The sequence below is a fragment of the Abramis brama genome (assembly GCF_963993115.1).
Source record: "Abramis brama genome assembly, chromosome: 2".
Lineage (NCBI taxonomy): Eukaryota > Metazoa > Chordata > Actinopteri > Cypriniformes > Leuciscidae > Abramis > Abramis brama.
The window spans coordinates 50,322,556-50,335,483 of NC_139964.1; the positions used below are offsets into that span (position 1 = coordinate 50,322,556).

General features: G+C 35.6%; 1 protein-coding gene across 1 annotated transcript in view; it reads left to right on the forward strand.

Annotated features, from left to right (window-relative positions):
* Positions 1 to 12,928, forward strand: part of fbxw7 (F-box and WD repeat domain containing 7) — a 162,669-nt gene that overhangs the window by 35,015 nt on the left and 114,726 nt on the right. Inside the window, exon 2 of the mRNA XM_084094239.1 lies at positions 5,152 to 5,207. The gene's annotated coding sequence lies outside the window, so the exon portion shown is untranslated. The remainder of the gene's footprint in view (positions 1 to 5,151; positions 5,208 to 12,928) is intronic.

Below are 12,928 nucleotides of genomic sequence, written 5' to 3' on the forward strand. Positions count from 1 at the left end.
GTTGGTTACTCATTGAGAACCCTTGCCGGGGTGGCAAGGTTGCGATTGTGTTGCACTTATTGCTGCTCTTGCAAATCTAGACTACTTTGGCTGAGAATATTCCTCATAGACCTGTACATTTCAGGGAGGTGCATTCTCAAGTTACTTTTGGGACCCAATCCAATCCTTCACAGTTGGAAAAAAAAGGTCATGTTCTGCCCATGTTCTCCCATTTCACTGGTGGCATTTGATTTTTCTTTTACTATTAGGAATGCATTACATTTTTTGCCAATGCGATTTTCATGTCAACCGATAATTGACTGATATTAATTTATTATTATAGGCTAGTACTAATAGGTCTACTACTTTTATTATAGTAATTATGTTACAAAATTGAACTAAAATATATTATTTGTCTTTTAATGTTATTCCATTATTTTTTTTTTTACTAATCTCCTTTTGTTTTCCTTGTCTGTGTTTACTCAGCATATTTACTCCTAGTAATGATGGAACTTCTATTGAGCTCAAAAGTGTAGGGTACAAAATGATGTCTGAATAGCACACTTGCACCATGAGCTTGTTTCTCTAAACGAGCCTAGTGTTTGTTGAAGGTTACCCTATGTGCAGAACTGATCAGGTGAATATCAGTTAGTAATGCTGTCCGACTTGATGTTAACATGTTCAAAAACACAGTGGGAAATGACATTGATGTAACCGCTTAGCTAGGGTTGGTTTTATTTTTATTTATTTATTTATGTTAATGCTTAACAATTTTGTATTCTGGCAGTGCAATCTTTGTGTAGAATGTGATTTTAATAATTTCCGATATTGTCATTTTTAAAAATGGATGGGAAAGGCGAATTATAGTGCAGTTAAAAAGTAGGTACATTGATTTGTCTATCATATTCATTTTAATATAGAAGTTTTTCAAATGACATTGGGAATACAGAACACAAACCTTGTTTTTTCTTGTGTACATTTGTTCAACTATGAGACATTCAAGGTAAGAAATTTGGCAGCTACCTTTTGTAACACCCTGTGGTTCTCCAGATGACTTCCATCTGGGGTTGTCAGGAGACCCTGTTGGCCCATATCTCCAAAATCTCTTTTACGAAGTTCCTCAGTAGAGGTTATCTCAATTATGTTGACGGTATTTGTTCTCAGTGTACAGTGTTGCTGTGTGCTAAACTGATCTCTGCAAGTAGTTGGAAAGAGTTGCATAGCTGCTTTCAAAGAACATGACCCTCTTTTGCCCTTTGTTTGAGAGTGTGCATGGGAACACAACATAACATCACTGGCCCAAGATTAGACGGGTGCAGTGTCACCACTGGAGGGTTCTGTTTCCCTCTTTGATTAGAGTTGGCAAAACTCTCTGCATGTATGAAAGTGACAGTTTCAGCCAAATTGAAATGTAACTTGTTGTCACAGCAAGAGTCAGTTGTCAGGGTCTTGAAGGCTAATGTTAACAGCAGCATGCCTTTATATCAACAAATTGGCTTGGCTTTACTCAGTTTTTGCTGTGCAAATAGGCTACATGATTCCTTAATATAGTTATGTTCACACACAGTTTATTTACAGGAGTTACAACTGCCATCTATAACCAAACTCACACTTGTACATTTTTCAAGACGCATTCTCAGAAAATCTGTCTGTGTGACGGAACCGCACTGGACAACTAGTTGTCGGTCACGTCATACAGTGCGAGAGACACTCTGTGCTGTACAAATGCGTTTTCTTCTGTTTTGCGGGATTTCATGTGTGGTTTTAGTAACTTGCAGTGACTGAGAAATGAGCTGTGTGTCATCTGAAGGTTTTAAATCCAGTCACTGTTCTCCTCCAGAGCTTCTCAAGTCAGTTTTGTGTTCTACGTGCGACTCAAATGCTCCGCTCTCCAGCCAGATATAAAAGCTGCTGTCGGATAATGAAGATTTGACAGACGAACTCGCGGCTTGATTGGACTCTTGTTGTATTACAAGTGATCATAAGACTTTCATGGACGTCACCATCTTTGAACACTGCTAAGAGAAAATACGGGCTTGACTCCTGTCACATTCATACAGACAATATTCAAGACGCTACTGTAAGTTGCTGTTTGAATGGGACATTGAGACTCACACCTGTAAGTAAATGTGATTGACATTCCCAAAAACTGACAGCGTGAATGTAGCCATAGTCTTGGATGAGAAGTGCATATTTACATGTTTGCACCTGAACTGGTGTGTTTGTTAGAAAGCCCTTGGATTGGAGTGAATATTCTTTGGAATTGTGTCCACAGATTAATCATTTACAGTGAAATTACAGAAGAAAATGGGGGCAATTTTGAATTCCATGTACACTTTTATTTAGCCATGATCTCGGTTTAGAAACATTCTTTTCATGTATATGAGCACCACTGTCACACTTGGGCAAACTTTCTACATGTCTGAACAGTGGCTTCTCTTAAATGCAAGTCTGAATCATTTTACTGAATGCATCTGGAAGTTTAAACTGATTCACAGATGAATCTAAAGTCCACATGACATTCATTTGTTACTTTAGTTATTTTACTTCTGTTTTATTCTGTTTACTATTTACGGCTCTATTTTTTCACCCATCTTAGTTTGTGTGTCTCTTACAGTTTTGTTTTACGAACACTATCAGTTTGACTGAATAAAAAAAAAAAAATTAACAAACAAAAATAAAGATTTACTTGTGAATAGTTTTGTCCGGTTAGACGGTCTGGACAGTCAAATTTGTCCAGTTAGAGAACTCATGTGGTGCATATCGAGATGGCAGCCCATAGCAGCTGTACTGAACTCTTTCTAGAAGCAGGCTGTTATCCAAAGACTGTTCTTTTGTTTGTCTCATATAATATTCATCACTCTTGCCCAATGCTGTCTCAACACCCTTATTGTCGATTTTGTAAAAAGTTCTTGAGAAAAATCCTGGGAAATTGCTGTAGTTTCCCTATGAGACACCTCTTCTAGGTGCCTGTTGATGGTCACGTCATCCAGTTTTGCAGTGCTAGAGGCTAGAGCCAGCAGGATGTTGCCTGTCCTCGTGTGAACCTCTGGGGTCAGAGTGAAAGAAGTTGAAATTCGGGTATGAAAACATTTATTTTGGTGAAAGTTACAATGAATGGTGTGTATGAGCTGGTTTCCTCTCGGTGGCCCCTGTGTTCTCAGGTCACGCCTACTGTGTGTTATTGAACGGCATCATGGAGTGGATTTCAGGTCATTCTTCTTTTCTGTGTAGTCTGGATGTATGCATGCTCATTCAGAGATCTCCCATAGAGTGCTGTGTATTTTCGTCGGCCAAAACCTGGAAACAAGCATTTTAGCATTTTCGGTTCCGTCGTCCCAAAGCCAGTGTTTTTTTTTATGGGTTTTGGGGTAAGTGCCTGAAATAAGGTCTGTGGTTAACAAAAGCTCAAAATATTTTCATGTTTTATTCTATGACATAAAATAAATCTCTAATACCGCCTTGTAAAATGTGTATGAATCATAACCTTTTGTTGGTCACATAACTTATTTTCTGCAATAATCCAGAATCCAATAGAAAAATCATTTTGGGGTTTTGTTGAGGCAACCAGGGTGATGCTTGCTTCTGGGTTGGCCTACAAAAATACGTCATCACTGCAGAAGTTTATATCAACACTGTCAAAATGCCTTATGTTTGACTGGAAAGGAAATGTCTCTTGGTTATAAAAATGAGCACACCATGCCAAACTATTTGATAGAATACACACTCAGGCATTTAAAGTGAAACTTGGCTTAAAGGGATAGTTCACCAAAAAAATGACAATTCTGTAATTTACTTGCTCTCAAGTTGTTCTAAACCTGTACGAGTTCCTTTGTTCCGTCAAACACAAAAGACGTGGGTAACCAAACAGCTGACGGTAGCCATTGACTGCCATTGTATTTTTTTTTTCCACACTATGGAAGTCAATGGCTACCATCAACTTTTTAGATACAAACTTTCTTTAAAATATCTTCTGTGTTAATCAGAAGAAATACATTCATACAGGTTTGGAATCGCTTGAGGGTGAGTAAATGATGACAATTTTCATTTGTGTAAACTATCCCTTTAATAACAATTGTTTATTTCCTCCATTGAGTCAGCTGGAAATCCTCTGTGTAATATTTTTTGATTATTTTGGGTTTTTGGTGGTCTTCATTCTAGAGGTCTAAAGTCTTAAATTGTGTAGTGACAAAATGACCAGAATTCCTTCACCAAAAATGTAATTTCCACCAACATGAGCTTTGGTGACTGATGGCAGTGTGATGTGGTAGTGTTCAGTGACTTTGTTTTTAACGTTATTTAAATGAGCAACCACTTAAGGTGACTACCACAGGGCACCAGACTAACAATTTGAGCACAGTGCCACCGGTGCCACGACCACATTCTACAGATTTCTCTATCATTCGTCTCTGGTTACATTCATGGAAAACGCTATCAGAAATTGTCACTATTCTGAGTGTGTTTCTTCAATGTGTTGATTATAGTTCAACTTTTTCATATGTGTTAGGCCCGGTTTATATATTATCTATAAACGTTCCCTGTGGAATGTTAAAGTCGCAATGTACTGGAAGTAGCAACAGATCTTTTCTACCTATTGTGATGTACATCCAAGTGAAGCTAAATATCAAAAAAGATAAAATGTTGGGATATTTGTTGATTGGATGGAAGCAGATGTGAATGCGAGCTTGCAGTTGATTTTAAGAGGCTGGAATTAAGCAGGCTAAATGATTGGAGAAATTCAAGTAAAATAAAAAAAAAATAGACATGCATGATTAATCCTTCACAATACGTTTAATATCATGCATGTAGAAAATGTCTATTTCATGTTGTTTTTTTAAATAGTAGCAATCAAAAAACAATGCTTTATTTTATTTATCAACAATGACTCATGAGCTATGTCAAATTGAGCAGCCCAGCAATAATGTTAGTGTTAATGTTATATCCAATGGTGACCTATAGCTTATACCTAGGACCTATAGGTTTAATTTGAGAATGACAGTTAACAACACTTTCTAATCTTTGTTCTTAGAGATTGTGTACTAGTAATGAGGTATCTCATGTTTTTACTTAATTATTTGGATAAAATTTAAGCAGATAGGGTTTTGTGTCTTTCCTTTATAAGAGCAAGAGGCAATGAGATGGTCTTTAATACCTTCTTTCTCTTATCCACAGAGGTCAGAGGTGGAGAACCACACTTTAAGGACTCTCAGCTGCCAGACGTGTGAATCGTAAGTATCTATATGATCTACACATTTTACCTTCAGTTACTGTAGAAAAACCTGGATTCAGAACTTCACTATCGCTCAAAAGTTTGGGGTTGGTAAGATTTTTTTTTTGGAAGTTTTTGAAAGGGTCTTCTGCTCACCAAGGCTGAATGTATTTGATCAAAAATACATTAGAAACAAATATTGTGAAATATTATTAAAATTTGAAACAACTGTTTTCAATTTTAAAATATTTTAAGATGTAATTAATTAATTAGCATTTACTTCAGTCTTCAATGTCCTGTGATCCTTCAGAAATCATTCTAATTTGTTGATTTGCGGCTCAAGAAACATTATTATCAATGTTGAAAACGGTTGTGCTACTTAGGCTTATGTTTTTGCAGAAACCATGATGCATATTTTTTACACCATTGTTTGAATAAAGTTAAAAAGAACAGTATTTATTTAAAATACATTTTTATAACATTATAAATGTATTTTTAATGTGGTAGTGTATAAGGTAGTATATTCATATTTTGAGTACTTGTATGAATAGTGAATATTCATATTATTATTTTTGTATGTGAGTGTTTGTGGTGTGCCAGAGATTAATTCGGCCTGTAACGTGCAACCGTTCCGCTTTGGTTTTGAGTTTGTGGGCAGTTTGGAGGCATTTAGACTCGATCAGCAAGTAGTGGTGGAGATTTCGAGCAGTCCATTCAGAGCACTTACCACCATTTGTTGTCTTCTCCCGGATGTGATGGCCACACCATTGACAGGATGAAAGACAGGAGAAAGAACATAAAGGTGGAGACCCACCCAGCCACCCATTGTCCTTGGTGTTGAAGCAAGGAAGTGAACTTTCACACTTCCCCTCTTATGTCGGTTAAGACTCACTTTGTGCAGCCCTGACACTCTAAAAAGGTTTTTTTTGTGAGATGGGCAGCTTCATGTTCTGGGGTCCATGTTTGTTTTTGTGTGTCTGCATTCGCTTGGGGGGTGTTGTGTGCTTGGCCGGTCTTGCAGCTGGTTAATAATGTATGTCTCGTCACGCTTTTGTGAATTAAAGGTAAACTGATATGGTGCAGAGGGGGCAGTTCTTTCATTGATGAATTTTTAAAGAGCTGCACTGCTAGAGGCCACACTGGGCTGTTTATAATACCTTGCTTTAAAAAGATGTGTTGAGCTGAGGGAGTCTGCGATAAATTGTAAGAGAAACGACAGGGGTAGAAAGAGGCTGACGGCCCCCTAATATGAAATGTTATATATCAGTGATGAATTATACATAAGCTCTGAACGCAGTGTGAGCTGCGCAATATGATTTGATAAGTTATATTTTTTTTAATCTGCAGACAGGACAAATTGACTCAAAGAGTGTGAGTCTCAGAGGGATTCCAGCACATAGCCTAGTATGGACTGATCCAATGAGAAAGGCAACATGAAATCCAAAATGACCCTGTGCTTCCTAAATAAATGCTGCTGGTCTCACTGTTTATGGTTTATCTGTGCTCATTATTTTAAATATTAAAGGGATAGTTCACCCAAACATTAAAATTCTGACATCATACTCACACTCACACTCAAATTGTTCCAACCCTGTATGAATTTATTTCTTCTGCTGAACACAAAAGAAGGTACTTTGAAGAATGTCTGTAATCTATATATAAAAATATAAAATAAAATATAAAATATATATATAAAAACAAATTCTCCATAAAGTCAGTGGGGCCCCATATTCTTCAAAATATCATCTTTTATGTTCAGTAGAGGAAAGAAACTCATACAGGGTTGGAACAACTTGAGTAAATGAAAAGGTGAACTATCATTTAAAAAAAAAAAAGTACATTCCCCAATTTATCATCAGTGTAATAACATTTTCCAACTACTTTCCTGCTGATATAACCATGGCCAGATGGGGGGAAAAATACAAAGTACCAGTCTCCCAGTAAACATCATAAACAAACATTCCCATATCAAATCCACAAATGAATCCCCCCCCCCCCCCCCCCCCAATACATTATTATTATATTATATTATACAATCTAAGTATTGTTTCACTAGGAAATGTCTCATTAAAAAAGTATTGTGAATACAGTTTCATGTCGTCTTACACCACATATGCCAAAAACGAATTGTGCTATATTTAATATGCTGCATATCTATGCATTTGTATTCTATATGCATATCATAGACATAATTGTTATCTATATATTTAGATATGTGTGCATACATTTGCTGATACATATACAGTATGTTATATTATATTAATAAAGGGACCATAAATATTTTTGTAAATTATCACATGCCTGGCATGTTGATGACAAATATATCTTGTTTTGAAAATAATCTTAGTTGTTCTCTGACTATAATTAGGCAAAGTAAGTTTATTTATATAGCACATTTCATACACTATGGCAATTCAAAGTGCTTTACAGAAAATAATTAAAATAATCACAAAATAAAAACAAGAAAAATTTAAACTGTTATAAAAGTAATTAAAAGAGATATATGATACAGTTATAAAATGAATTAAGAGTAAAAATATGATACATAGATAAACTTCTCATCTGGCAAAACACCGGTGTCTCATATTTTTCACAACTCCCAGTTTTCCCTTGGTGATTACACTGTGTCTGTGGTGTAAACTAAATTAACTAAATGATTCTTAAAATCTCCTTGAATGAAAAACTGTTCTTCAGGTACAATGTGTATAATATATACTCTGATCAATCATGAACTAAAATAAAAATTCACTAAGCACCAAATGCAAAGTTTCATGGTGTACATTCAATTCTATTAAAAAAACAACAACTATATAAGCATTTTCCATAGAAAGCATGTCACTTTCAAGCAAAGCTTCTCACTCAGTTTACATCAAAACAGGTCATAAATCACTGCCATAGAGCAGTGGGTGTTCCATTATGGTCTTGCTTTATCAGTTATGCTTTTACATAAATATCTCATGAATGGTGTGAGAAGATGCTTTTTTGTCTTGTGGAAACGTTTTTAGCTACATCAAAACCCGTCCAGATTGTCTTGAATCACTTACACGACTCCTTACACAGACCAGAGTCTCCATCGCGCAAGTCTGACTTTCAAACTCTAAACCTCTGCAGTGTTTCCCTTTCATTTAGTCTGTTCTTCTATTCATTCCTCTTTAATAATTCAAGCTCTCTCTGTGTGGTTCACAGGAGAGGCCACTGACGGCAGCCATTTAGTCTGCACGACTCCATCGTGCTTCAGTCCAACTGTCCATTTTTAATCATCTTTAACCCCTACACCACACCACCTCACTTGTCAGTCCAGCTTTGACCCGTCTGTGTGTCATGGATGAGAGGTTTCTGTTCTGTCTGTTGTTCTGACATCAGCTTGTCTACATCCTTTGTTCTCAACTTGGCTTACAGAAGACAAGTCTTCAGGGTTTTGTCAAATGAGTTCATTTCTCAGGGTCTTTACAGTAAATGTGATGTAAGATCCATGTAATTCGACTTTAACTATGGTGTGAAAACAAAATGCATGGCTATTCATCTTCATGACTTTATCTGGTAGAGAGAGCAGTGAAAGACTCTAGGGTGAAATTCTCAGATACACTCGTTTCTCAATTTTTCTCAGAACTCTTAAACGGCAAAAACTGTTTTCAACATTGATAATAGGAAATGTTTCTTGAGCACTATATCAGCATATTAGAAGGATTTCGAAATGTGATTTTCTTGTAAAATGTTTTAAACTTTGTTCGTCAAAGAATCCTGTGAAAAAAAGGATGATAACATGAAAAACATTGGTGATTTAATAATAATAAAAATATTGAGCTCCAAATCAGCATATTAGAATGATTTCTGAAAGAGCACGTGACTCTGAGGACTGGAGTAATGATGCAGAAAATTCAGCTATATAAAAATATTTATTTTGAGGTAATCAATTAAGCAAAATTTGTTCTGAACCTGGAATATTATTTTAAGGCACCGTTGGAATGTTCTGACACAGCAGCTATTTTTAGATCTAAAAATACCCAACAATGCTTTCTAGCTCATTAGATATCTCCTTCCAGTCCATTGAAAAATGCCCTGTTTTACTCCGGTCGGTATTCTCATTCACGTTTCGGAAGCGCTGCTTGAAAACAGGAAATACATTCAGTGAACAGCAGTTAGCCCACCCTGCCTGGTTGTTGTGGTGACAGGAAGCTAGGATTTCAAGCTGGAGAGCCTGTACTGGACGTTGTTACCGTGGTTACAGCGTGCTTGGTTCAGAGCCCCACTAGAGGGCAGTATATACAGATACATGCAGGTGCTTGAACAGAGTGCGCCCGTGTAGGCAGGCAGTACTGTATTAAAATCCCTCATATACTTTATCATTCCTGTCACCACTCTTATGCAAATAAATCTTCCACTGCATAACATACAGACTCAATTAAAACTGGACTGATCATTTCTACTCTTATTGTTGTGTTTTATAAACTTTCTACTTTTATAAATATTTCATATGTAATATTTCTATATAGTTGAGGTTGCTCTTTTCTTATGTCCATTTATATACAGTAGTGGCCAAAAGTGATCTTCGGAGGGGATATTTGTTCAATTAAGCTATGCCATCAAAATATAAGGACATTTTTATACATGGTTTTAAATAATATTTTATACATGTTTTAAACTTTAAGGATTTATCTGACAAAATTCGAAAACTACAGCTACAGGTTTTATTTTGCTATGTAAAAAAATGCACAGGAAAAACAAACTTTGACTACAATAATCAGTTATTGATATTTTGTTGGGTCTCTCTTGTTTTTGCATGTATTCATAATTTCTTTGTATGACAGCTTGGCCAAAAGTTAGGGATGACAAAATTTGGCATGTTTTATTGCTTTATCACAAATAAAACCATTCACTCCAAACACAACTATACAGTATGCTTACAAAATCTTTAACAATTTTTTTTTTTTATATGAAGAGTGAAGATGTCAATTTCCCTAGTCTGGCCACTACTGTATATACATATTTAGTCTATTACATATTAACATATTTTATATATTCTATATACATATTTAGTGTATATTACATTTAATTTATGTTCTCAATAAGGCTGCATTATCGTTAATAATATTATTCTCAATATTGAAAACAGTTGTTGCTATACATTTTTTTGGAAACCGTTTTTTAAATAGATTTTTCAAAAGAATTTGGGTCAATTAAATTTTATTTGTATAGCTCTTTTCGGATTACACATTTTCAAAGCAGCTTTACAGAAAATCATGATTTTAATGTTTATAATATCTTAATATATTTATGCCTTAGTCACATAAAAATCTTTTGTATAAATGCCTTTACGGTCACTGAGTAATTTGCTGAATACATGTATTAATTTCTTTCAAAAATTACTGCCCTCAAATCGGTCTATTTTTCTTCATTATTGCATTAGGTTGTGTTTCAAGCACATTTGTACTCATAATGCTCTCACCATCTGTCTTGTTTAACTCACAGTTTACTATGACAGATGTTAAAAGTGTTAATTATTGTATTTAAAATTAAACAGTACAACACAAGGAACAGTGTTGATATTTAACATATACCAAAATATTTCCAAGCAGGGACAACCGTTGCATGTCTAAGCTACACTCAGTGGATGAATCTGTGTTTTTGAGCAAATTTATTGAATACATGATTCAATGACTCTGTCATAAAGATCACTTGTTGTCACCTAGGCATAACTATGTACTGCAGAAAGTCACTCAAACCCCATCTTTACATTCAGTTCTATTCACAGTTACATACAGTATTTCATTTTATTATAGTGAGGCAGTATATTTATTTTAAACCCTTTTTGCTTTCTTTTTAAAACATTGTTTTAGTCCCAACTTATTTACCTGCCACCTAATATTCTGAAATATTGTCGCTGTCTGTGATGCTGTGAAATCGATCAAGCTTCTAATGACTGTAAACCCGTTTAAGTTTAATCCTCATTAACTGGCAGCTTGCAGTCCTTGATGAGAGAGCAGCAGAGACGTTAATGAAATACCTATCTGTAACAAACTTAATAAGGAGAGGAGAATATTGAACGTTGTGTTCTTAGAAATCACTACTTTTTAAATGGAAATGGATGCGATTAGTATCGTAGTTGGTATTTTTCCCCAGGCCTGAACATGAATTGGAAAAGCTGTCTCAACTTTGAGAGAACCTTTTAAACTTAAACTTAAGTGAAACTTTAAGCACTGAATCATTTTCACAATTGAGAAAGGCTGATATGTTGTTGTGTTTTGCATATAAATTAGTTTGTATGAATGAAATCACACATGATTTTGCTGTGTTGTTAGGAGCATGAGGCCATGAATCTTCATATAGGTGTGTGATTGTGTCTCAGTTCGTGCAGGTGTTCGGATGACTCACTTTGGCTGCAACATATTGGCACCGTCAGTCTAATAAATGGCAGGTAATGATCCCCCCTCTGCTCTTGGCGCTCTCTTGCTGTTGAGTCGCCTCAAACCACTCGTTTTGATGTTGGCACTAGCAGGTGTGCTTTCATGCCAGCCAGAATACCAGCTGACTGTTAGACTGAAGCCACCCATTCATGCAATTTTGGCACAGGCAGTTAATCAAGGGAAATCATATCACGGAAGCTTAGAAGCTCATCTTGTTAAAAAAGGAATTTGTCTGTGGCTTTCTTAGCAGCTCTGATGTTTTTGCAGAGCAATCCTTAAACTAGGAATCTGCAAAACTTCGGAACACAAATGAATACATCTTAAATGAAATATTATAGATTTCTGTTCCTCCATTGAAAGTCTTTTCACACAAAACTTTCATAAGAAGATTGTAAAAGAAATGTATATGAATAGAGCGGTTTTATCCAAGTCTTCTGAAGAGAGACAATCGCTTATGATGAACAGATTTAATGTAGGCTTTAATTTACATGAATTAACATTGATCAGCGAACATGCATGGATCACTCAAATATGGAAAACAAAAGCTGAACCGTACAAGAACAAACCTCTTTGGAAAGTCTTATGGGTTTGGAACAACATGAGGGTGAGTAACTGATAAACAGAATTTTAATTTATGGGTGAACTATCTGTTTAAGCAAGCAATAATTAGACTGCTTTTGGGTTCACCTGACTCTTGTGTTCAAAAACAGCTGGATGAGAGAAATGATAAATATTCAGCAATATTGATTTAACTGCACCAGTTGACACTATTGGATGAGAACAAAATTTTAACTGAATTGAGCTGGAAAATGTCACTTGCCTATTGTAGAGCTGCTTCACGGCTGAAATTGAACGAGTTTCGTTATTGTGGAATTTTACAACTAACCATTTATTTTGTTTATTAATGTAAAGCTGCTTTGAAAAAAATGTGTAGTATAAAGCGCATCCACACCCCTAAAGCATAGTTGTGTACCTCTTTGTGTGTTTGACATTTTATTCGCTAAGGCTTGTCTGTTTTAAATGATATGCTGTTAAATGCTTGATCATGTTAGCATCATTGTGCATAAGCAGTCCTCTATCTGCTCCTTCAGGTTTACACAGATCATCTTATTAGCTTGTTTTTTGGATCCGATGGTGTACTCTTTCAGAAGACGCATAACAGCACCCCCTACCGTATAACAGTGAAAACATGGAAAGCCGAAACACACATCAATGGCGTAGAAGCGTTGTTTCATAAATGAAAGATCTCGTCAATGGCGGGGAAAGAGTTAAGAATTAAATATTCAATTATGCACTTGTATTATTATGCTGTTACATTATCATTATATTGGTGACA